Source organism: Acipenser ruthenus, chromosome 28 (assembly GCF_902713425.1).
Source record: "Acipenser ruthenus chromosome 28, fAciRut3.2 maternal haplotype, whole genome shotgun sequence".
Classification (NCBI taxonomy): domain Eukaryota; kingdom Metazoa; phylum Chordata; class Actinopteri; order Acipenseriformes; family Acipenseridae; genus Acipenser; species Acipenser ruthenus.
The window spans coordinates 22,675,170-22,686,492 of NC_081216.1; positions in this window are offsets into that span (position 1 = coordinate 22,675,170).

Here is an 11,323-nt window from a genome sequence, read left to right on the forward strand (position 1 = left end):
CCTTCCACTTCAGGTTTAACAGATACTATTATTTAATTAGCTACTTCAGGATCTGAATAGAGTTTAATTGGTTCAGTTAAACAATTTAGAACAGGGTTGGAATAAAGACCAGGAGTGATAGGACCAACTTTGGCCACCCCTGCTTTAAATGATCTTTATTCCTGCTATTTGACCTACTTTTACAAGTAGTACCTAGTACAGGGCTTCTCAAACTCGGTCCTGGGGACTCCCTGTGGCTGCTGGTTTTCATTCCAACCGAGCTCTCAATTACTTAACTATACCCTTAATTGAACTGATAATTTGCTTAATTAGAACTTTTTACTTTTACTTTTTACTTCAGCTCTTGAACAGTTGCATATTTCAAGTTAGCTGTAACATTTGATAACTTGAACTGCTACTGTTTAAGAGCTGAAAACAAGTAAGAAGGTCTAGTTAAGCAAATTATCAGTTCAATTAAGGGTCTAGTTAAGTAATTGAGAGCTTGGTTGGAATGAAAACCAGCAGCCACATGGGGTCCCAAGGGCCGAGTTTGAGAAGCCCTGATCTAGTATAATGGCATGAGGAGGGTTTCGGAGTCGTTGAAATCACTAGATAATTGATATTGGAAATTCTTATAGCATTCTGCTTGTCTGGGTAATAAACTGAGTCCCCTGTAAACTGTTCTCTAAGGGAAGTCAATTTTGGTTCTTCAATTGTATGTTAATTCAGGATATGCAAATATTTCAAATGCAACGGTTACAGCTAATCCATAACTTAAAAATGCTCAGTCACACTTGTAAAGTAAAAATATAATTTTTAGCTAATCTGCTGGATCCTGGTAACTTTTCTGTATGTCACTTGGTCTGTAGCAAGCAGCTGTTCATCTATTGCATTGTCTCTGAAATACATGCATATTCCAAATTCTATCCATCCATCCATTATCATTAACTGCTTACTCCTTTACAGGGTCGCGGATATTCCAAATTGAAGTGTAAAATACAAAAAGAGTCAGAAGACTGGGAGGGCATTGATAATAGTGCTAATAACAGGTAGACAATGGATATTAAAACTGTTGGTTAACGCTCTTGGTACCTCTAAGGTCATTCATAAATTTGCCGTGGCGTCAAGTCTCTGTGTGTGTTGCTAGGCCCAGGGGAGTGCCTGTATGTGTGTTGTCTCCACATGTCTCATATCCCCATGGTAACCTGCACTTGTTCAGCTGAACTGCAGCTCCCAGCGGACAGGCCGCACTCCTCCACTGCTGCTGAAAATATAGATGGCTACACTCTGCCTTTTGACAAATGTGTTTGTTCCAGCTTGGTGCTCAGCCTCTCCTTCCTTTCGAGCGATACTGCTAAATAATAAATTATAAAAACAGATCTTTTTTTTACTTTGTACAATATAATGTTTCCTGATGTTTTTATGTATTTCCTGATAACTATACCATGTTTTGTAGAGTAATCCGTTTCTGGTTAGATCATTATCTGCCATGCTTAATAACTATTCCAGCAAAAAAAAAAAAAAAAATCTTCTGAAAAGACTCCTCCGGCTGATTGTGGCGGGGAAGCATATAAACAGCGTCAATGTACTTCCCAGTGGTGGCTTGTCATAAGGGTCGATGGAGGCTATGCCTACGTGTAATTTTGTAAAAATAAAAAAAGCTTACCTTACATCATGTTTTCCAAGGTCTACTGTGTTGCTATTGGCTAACATGTAGTCTCAAAATGGGTAGGATTTTGTATATATTCCACGTGCAATCACCCTCTGTCTGTCAAGTTTTACTATTTGTATTGGCTGCATACGGTGGCCCAAAAGAGAGAGAGAGAGAGAGAGAGAGAGAGAGAGAGAGAGAGAGAGAGAGAGAGAGAGAGAGAGAGAGAGAGAGAGAGAGAGAGAGAGAGAGAGAGAGTTGTTAAAACTTCGCAAGGTAAAGCGAACGAGTTTTGTTTTGTGAACAAGAGTTTTTGTTTTTGTGTAAATTGTGAGAGGTTTCCCTCTTGGTGAGGTAGCCTTTTGTTTTGCTGGTATAATTTGTTTTATTTAAACGTTTGTGTGGACGCCGCTCGTCAGTATTAAGTAAAACAGTTCCGCAGCTTCCGTGTCGGTTGAGGACCGTCACGGCGGCCGACTGTGTATCTGTGTGAGGTATCCGGGACTGGAAAAGAGACTGTATGAGTACGCGCTGCAGGAGCAGCGGGTAGAAATAAAAGGGAAAAGAAAGCGGACGAAAACAACAGTTTGGTTTGCAGGACACGTTTTATTGTAACAGGAAAATAAGCACGTTGTACACAGGGGTGCTCTGGAACCACCCAGGACACTGGCTGCCGGGGTTCGTCCCCACAGTCTGGATACAGTCATCAACGCCGTTGGGCACGTCTTGCTTAGGAGGCGGGCACAGGAGTGTTCATCCAGGAGCTCTTATTCAGGGCCCCATTACATACTCCAACCAAGAGTCTTCCCGGTACCTGTTACCTGTGTTACAGCGAGATTCCAGCAGAGGGAGTCGGCGCTGTACTTACCTGTTACCTGTGTTACAGCGAGATTCCAGCAGAGGGAGTCGGCGCTGTACTTACCTGTTACCTGTGTTACAGCGAGATTCCAGCAGAGGGAGTCGGCGCTGTCCTTACCTGTTCCTGTGTTGCAGCGAGGCTCCAGCAGAGGGAGTCGGCGCTGTCCTTGCCTGTGCTGCAGCGGGACTCCAGCAGAGGGAGTCGGTGCGGTTCTTACCTCTGGGCCAGGGAGCCTGCAGCGAGCGAGGAGTCCGTGGATACTTACCCGTGTTGCAGGATTACCCCAGCAGAGGTAGCGGACTTCTACAGGCTCCGACCTGTAGGGACTTGGTATTCTATACTAGATAGAGAGGGGCGAAGAAGTGAGACAGTTAGTGTCCCGTACAGGGCATTCAGTGATTTAAAGAGTCTCTTGTGTTTGAATATTGTAAATAAAAGTTACTTGCCTGCAATCTCTACGTGTCTGTGCTCGTCGGTGGAAGCCGTTGAGAGGAGTATCCCGCAGGGTACCCCTCCAGTTTGTTACAATATATATATAAGCAATACAAGCAGGTTTTCTAAGCAATACAAGCAGTTTTTGTTGTTTAGCCTCCCCGTTTATTAAAATCAGGAGTCACTGTTGGTGCTTCCCCACTTCACAATCAGCCTTGTCTTTTTCAGAAGCGATTTGTACTTGAACGGCAAATATGGATCCAAGAAGAAACAACAATAGACACCGATAGAGAACACTCACAATATGATATTAAACATGCTGGCAATGAAATATTAGGGAAATGCAGATGATATAAAGTGACTTAATAAAGACCACACTTTGCTTTTATCATGATATACCAGAGCAAACTTCAATAAATAAAGAGATGATGCGCTAACTCAATGACATACCGTTCTTCAAATGTAACAGATTCTGGTTGTGACAAATAAAGGGGTCCACTCCCTCCCCTCAGTGTCAGTGTTGGAAATGTTAATGTGCCTTGTCATGCTCCATCATGTTTTTCTGTTATTGTCTCTGTGTAGGATCTCTGCCTCCCATCTTCCTCCTAAACCCCGCGCTACTCGTTTTAAATCTGGCAGCATTTCAGCGATGTGTCAACCACAAAGGTTGAGGCAGCAGAAGGTGCCAACACATTTGTATTGCTCTACAAAACTGATCAAAAGTTTTGTTTGTTATCCTACGTTGGAACTGAGTTGCAGCGTAGGGGAAGTAGCTTTTTGACAGAGAAAATCTGTCCGTAATGAACAACATTGTGAGGACTTTCTGCCAACAACAAAGAAGAAAAAAAGAATAAAATTGAAATAAGGGAAGGAAACTGCAGGCCGATCATGGTAAAGCATGCCTCAAATGGAATGTGGTTTTCATCACCGTTGTCAACTTTCCTGCTGTTTTGCACACATACAGTACCACTAATCCACACATCAAATCCTACCAACACTTCTGGTCTAGAATTACCACAAGCCTCCATGTACACTAGGACAGTTCGCCTGCTACCTGTAGGTACAATTCAGTGCTGGAGTTGGGATGGCATTCACGTATCCTGACACATGACTGTCACCTTGCTCCCTCTTAGCAATATTGCCTACTGTAGGGCCTGCTCTAACAACCTGCGAATAGCAATCCCTTTTGAGTCTGAACAGAAGAAAAAAGAATCAGCAAGTGACTGGTAAAGGTTAATCTATGAAAGGCTGTCTCCCACAAGCCAGAGCAGCCATATGCGGAAGTATTTCTGCTGTTTCTTCATGCCCTGAAGGATTATCAGCGACCTTTACGTACAAACCAATTGATATTATCTCAGGGATTTTAGGATTATTTCTTTTCTCTAGTCTAGATGTCAACTTGCGTGCTATTGAACTTTTAGTTTTTTGGCATGGTAATCACTTGTCAAAGTTAAGGCAGTAAGTGTGAATTTTAGTCACCTTCCGAGCAAGTAAATGTATATACCATCTCTCCAGCCCCTTTCTGCTCAGATATCAAACCATTATTATTATTATTATTATTATTATTATTATTGTTATTATTATTATTATTATTATTATTATTATTATTATTATTATTATTATTTGTTTATTTAGCAGACGCCTTTATCCAAGGCGACTTACAGAGACTAGGGTATGCATCAACTGCAGTCACTTACAACAATGTTTCTCCTGGAAGACGGAGCACAAGGAGGTGAAGTGACTTGCTCAGGATCACACAGTGAGTCAGTGAGTGAGCTGGGATTTCAACCATGGACCTCCTGGTTACAAGCCACTGGACCACACAGCCTCAACAGTCATTTAAAGCAGTGGTTAAAGCCAATGACTGCATAGAGTCTTAAACCATTTAAATTTTTTTTTTTTTTTTTTTTTTTTATCAAAGGTAATGAAATAAAGCATACAAGGTAATGGTTTGTTGTGCCCTGTGCCGTTTTCCTGTTCCTACACTATGTTTAATTATACATAGTGTAAATATATAAGCATACTAAATAACAATATCAGGGTCAGTAGGGATTGGATGAATTTGCGGACACAAGTCAAATCGGTTCAAAATGCTTCATTCAGGAAAGCAAACTGTCTTCAGGGGAGGAAAGGAGGTATACAGTATTTTCCTTGTTTGGTAAAACCTCTGTCTCACTGTGTCCTATATCCCCCAATTAAAAGTCAGCACCCAGAACCGATACAAGAACCTTATTAGTCCAGAACCATGAAACCTACACCAAATGTTTACAAAAAATGTGAGTATTTGTTTAGGCCAAACAAGGAGGTTTTTAAATTTTTTTTCAGTTCTGCTGATCTGGTATTTCTGGACATAAACAGACAAGAAATATCCATGAAGCATGTATTTACTTTAAAACTTCAACAAGAGAAGTAGGTGGCAGCACATGATGCCTTTTATATATATATATATATATATATATATATATATATATATATATATATATATATATATATATATACACACAGTATGTTTTGCCATGCTTATCATGAATCATCATTGATTCATCACTAATAAGGATTTATTTTAAACCCCCAAAAAACCTTTCGCGACCTTTACATCATGCCGACAGTCACGCTTTAAAAATTCCTGAAATGTGGCGTTTCAAAATCCTCTCTAATTACACAGAACGTTTACAAACATTCTTTCAAATTCCGTCTTTGATAAAAACGTGAGTTTGCACTTCTAGAACGATAAACCATCATCATACTTAAAACTGTCATTCTGGCACACAGCAGCTTATTTTTACGCTGTGTTTGTTTACCCATTGCTGGGAGTAAGTAGCCTTATAGTCTTAGTGGACCAGAGAAGACCTGATCTGCTCTAATCTCTCGCCTTTATTTGCATTCAGTGATGAGTCTGTGCTTGGCGGTCACCTGTGCTCTTGGCACTAACACCGTTCCAAAGACACCTGGAAAGCAGGGCTACAGGTGTGAACTTGCAAAACAGTGCAAAATATTACATCACCCCAATTATGACACACAGGAACTCCATAGAAACTGGCTAGCAGAAATGCTGTCAATCACCAAAAGCAGTATGGTACAGGTAGGTGCTGCTTTAGTATTACTGTCATTTGAGAGGAAGGCTGTCATTAGGGGGCTGGAGTATCTCCGCTGCTTTGAACGTGTTCTAACTCCCATAGCTTCCTCTATCTGAATGTAACCACTGCACTGTGTTAGTCTTAGAAGTGACTACGAAGGCACAGTGTTTTTTATGTATGTTTGTTTTTGTTGTGTAATTTCCTCAAGCTGCAGAATGTGGTGAACGTTTGTTTTTTTTTATTCGTTGAGCAAAACACTGACACTGCATCTTTTCTTTCTTAAATTATCCACCATCCCCTCTGCACCCCCATGTGACCTCTGGATGTAACACCCCCTCTGAACCTAGAGCTAGGTCATGTGTTGTGCTCTGAGAAACCCATGACAGATACTGGAATCCCCTTTTGATGTTAATAACAATGAGAAAATACAAACGTTTGTGACGATCAGATTACAACGCGAGGGCACAGTATATATAAACTCAATCAATAATCTCTCATGATGAAAGGTGTCAGATTCCAAACCTGTGCTGACCCAAGCACTATTTAATTAGTGCTCTCTGACATTAAATACCAAATTGCATGTTGAATGTGGAGTCAGACTCTTTTTTTTTCGTGGTGATTCATTATTGCTCAACTGAGAATTTCTTAGTGCGCCTTGAAGACTCGTACAGACTGGAAACCCCACCCTCATGGGAAGGAATCTCAAAGCTATTTACTTCAGCTCTGTTTCTCAAAGGGAACAATACCAATTAGAATTCCAAAGCAAATAAGAAACAGCTCAAGACTGCTTGCAAGCCCCTACATTAAATGTATGAGTTGTTTATTTATGGTTTGGTAACTTTATTGGGGGTATTTTAAAAAAAAAAAAACTTCTTCTTCTTCTTCTTTTACTTATCTGCCTTCACAGTTTGAGGGTCATCAATTCACAGACTTCTAAGACTTTTTTTTAAAAAAAGGTCTGTACCTAAATGCAACATATAGGTTTTAATCCTTACATTAGCCTAGAGACCAATAACAAATGATGTATCTACAGCCACCTGAACTAAAGGGTCATCTGCCATTTTTCTTACCAGCCAGTTACTAAACCCCTTTATGGATGTTTTCTCATTTACTGCACAAATGCACCCATCTGAACCAGCCAGCCAGTCTGTTTACAGATTGGTTCATTCAGCTTTCACTGCATTTGTGCAGAGAAAATTCATTCATCTCACCTCCATCAACTTGATGTACTGACGTGGAAAAATGTCCATTCCTACTGGCCTTGGCGGTTCTCCCACAGTCTCTAGTTTTTTTTATTCTGTGCAAGGTTCCATTCCCTGGTCACACTGCGCACATGGTATTTATAGCCATGCTTACAGTATCAAGACACTTGAAAGGAAACTTTCAATATGCAGAAAAGGCTGTCATCACATTTCGGTTGAAATATTACATTACTAATCCTCCCCAAAGGTATGTTTCCACCACCCGGGCTGCCAGCTTTCCACCAGGAAGGTCTGTCGAAGAAATAAGCGCACTCTTTTTGTGAGATTCATTGGCTTGCTCTGTCTATGAAAAAGGATCAGTCTCAGTGTAATATGAAGTACAGCCTGAGACTGTGTTGCCTGCGAGGCACCTTCATGCATGGTAATTGAAACAGTTGGTTTAGCCTTTATTGAGTAATAAATCAAGCGTCATACGTTGTGCAGTAAGTATGCGTCATTCTTTAATAAGCAGCCTATGTATTTAGTGTTACCCTGTGATGCACATGCATACACACCCACAGCATGGTACATGTGCATTGGAATTGTGCAGTTTCCCAGGTTTGTAATAAGCATTTACCATGATGTAACATGATTTGTATTGGGCTGTACCATATTACGAAGGAATGGACAGGGCAAGGCATCTTATACACAGCCATAGAATGGCGTTTGAACTTAGCTGTGCAAGAGGGACAGAGCTCAAGCATTGACTTATGTGTGCTACTTCCTTTACAAGGTCTCTTACCGACTCCCCAACAAAGTTTGGACTGTGATGATATTTCTAGACAAAATATTGGTCAAAGAATTGTACTAGTTTCTTTATATATATATATATATATATATATATATATATATATATATATATATATATATATATATATATATATATATAGGTTATGTTATATCACACTTTGCTTTGGCCATTTATACTTATTTTCGAAAAGGTGTTTATATACGCATTATTCACAGCCCCACATCCGGTATGAGACTGAGGTAGATTTTAAGTCACTTATTTATGCTTAGGTTCTTGTTAGGAAATTGCTATGGTTTTGCTCAGCAAGGTACTAATCTGCAGAGCAAGTTGCTGAAGTATTTTTTCTGACACACCCCTGAGTTTTTAAAACCTGTTCTGTGTTTTATGACTCCAGCCCTCTGTGTTGTAGGTAGCAATCATGTTAAATATTTGGTGTTAGCAGTGGGATTACAAACTGCCCCTAGCCCCATAGTCCCAGATTCTTAATATTTGAGTCCATCCTAGTGCTCTGATAGAACTAACCTCCTTCCAATTCTATGTTACTCTATGTGTGATTGGTTATCGTATGTGATGAACAACTCACTAAAAGTATATTTATTTATTTATTTATTTATTTATTTATTTATTTATTACATTTATATAGCACTTTTCATACAAAGTATCACAAAGCACTGTGCAGTATATATATATATATATATATATATATATATATATATATATATATATATATATATATATATATATATATATATATATATACAGGTATATATATTTCCACAACACAATACCTTTGTATAAAGGTCCTCAGGCATGTCACGCACACACAACTGCTACATATTAAATAGCAGATTTAAAAAACAGTATAAATAAAAATTATAATAATAAATATATAATGTTAAAAATGCAGAAATTTAAAAGTTATATTAAAACCCACTAAGATAAGAAAGACGTTTTATAAAAGTATGTTTTCAGTCTTGTAACTGTAACAGTCCCAGCTTCCCTGTGAAAGAAGGGAGTGCATTCCATCATTTAGGGGCTCTGCATGAAAAAGCCCTTCCGTGTCAATTTTGATGACCCTAGGAATAAGCAGTAGCCTCGCATCCTGTGATTTAAGAGTGTGATTTGGATGATACGGGGTCAGTAACTCCTGCAAATAACTAGGTGCTAACCCATTTAGGGCTTTATAGGTTAACAGCAAAATCTCAAAATCTATTCTATACTGCACAGGGAGTCAGTGTAAGGAGGCTAAAACAGGGGTAATATGTTCACTTTTCCTGGTTTTAGTCAGAATTCTAGCAGCAGTATTCTGAATGAGCTGTAAGCGAGATAGCACACCTTTTGGGATACCAGAAAGAAGTGCATTACAGTAATCAATTCTAGATGAAACAAAGGCATGCATTAGTCTCTCGGCATCAGATACATTAATAATTAGTCTAAGTTTGGCTATATTTCTCAAATGGTAAGAAAAAAAATACTTCCGTAATATAAGTGTCATATGATAAATCAGGATCAAAGACGACACCCAAATTTTTCATTTCTAGTTTAAGATTTAATGAGAGATTACTACGGTTGAGCTCATGTAAAGTGGAAGGCAAGTGCATTTTATAAAACTAGGAGATACCCAAATCTGGAATGCAAAGCTGTCTGTTAGTTCTTTGAGGTTATCCCAGTTAATGTGCTTGTGTTAATTTAGTATACCTTTTCTGTGGGTCTTGAAAATATAGCTACAATGTTCCTTTAGAATACCATTTACTTCCTTTATTTTTATCAGTGATAATATACCAAGACATCGCTTGAACAGTGCAAAGTATGTAAACTTCTGCAAACTTTACATTGGATCAAAATCAATTTGGTTCAGGCACCTAACACAGCATACCATCTGTACAGAAGACTGATATCATATTATTTTACCTGGCTGTGCAGCATTCCATTAGTAACACCCGTACCTGTGCTCAGTACCCTGCATGTGTGCAGTGACTCCTGCTTGCTAAAGAGCATGTAGCCTCTGTGTGTCTGGTTTGCCTTTCCTAACTGTTTATTACCCTGTAGTCAGTTTGATTAATTGGTTAGTGCTTACCACGGAAAACACCTGAGGAGAGTGACAGGAGCTCGTGGAACTTCACACCAGGGGCGTTGGCGGTCCATTCCTCCTCCCCTTCTCCGCCAGTCATCAGGAGCTGCTTTTCCACTTTTTCTACTGCCTTCCACCTTGCTTCCTTGCACACCCAGGTGCATCCTTGACCAGCACCTCCAAGCACCTTGGGAGCCCTCGAATAAAATCTACGATGTGTCATTCACTGTGTGCTCAGTGCAGCCAGAAGAACATGTTCTCTTGCTGCAGGCTTCTGGGTACTCAACAACATTTGATTGAACAACAGATGCTGTATTTGTTCGATTTATGTGATTTTTTTTTGCTCCATTGCAAACTTAAAAATATATATATATATATATATTTATTTACTTTTTAAATCAGTTGCACAGGAGTTGGGCAACCTTGACATAATATGTGCATTTAATGCTTTATGTTACAGTTTTGAAACATAAGCAACAATGGTGCAGTTTGAACTGGTCTTCACTGCGAAGGCAGCACTGTGTGCTTGTTCTCTTACAGCAAAGTATGAAACACACCACTGGGACTGTTGCTATTTTTATCCTAGTGTATTGCCCTGGAGAAACCTTAGTAGTCCACAACACTGGTAACACAATGGAAATTGGAAAGAAAAAAAACCCTCTGGTACTGTGATTACCTGTGTGTATCAGTTCATACTGTTGTTATGCCAAAATATGAGACTGTAACCAATACAGTACCAATGTTTCCCCGGTATTATAGCAGCTACCTCGACCCCTTAGTTCTGAACCATATAATGTTGCCATTAAAGATAACTTAGTAAATGTATAGAAACAGTATTTTTTTTTTTTAAGAGAGTGTGAGTTAAAGTTATGTGCATAGATGCCTACATTTCTATACTCAAAAAAAATATATAATCTCATTGTAACAGTGACATGTTTGTTTTCCTTTTTATAAAATGCCCCCCTATACTTTCACAGCGCTCTCTGTAGTTTAAGTCAGTCAAGACTCCTTGGGAAATCTGTATTTCCTCCTGTTTCAGCTCAGCAGCGTCCACCGTCCCACCAGTGCAACAACACTTTGTAACATCCTGCAACATATTGGAGGTGATTTTCAAAGCTTTCACTCAAAAACTAGAAACTAACACACCCTCTAATTCATTTAAGGCTTTTTATATAGTTAGGTTTATTTATTTTTTTAATATAATTTTATATGTACCAAAACAGCAACAAGATTTGTTCAAAAAGGTCAGTAATGTGTTTGCA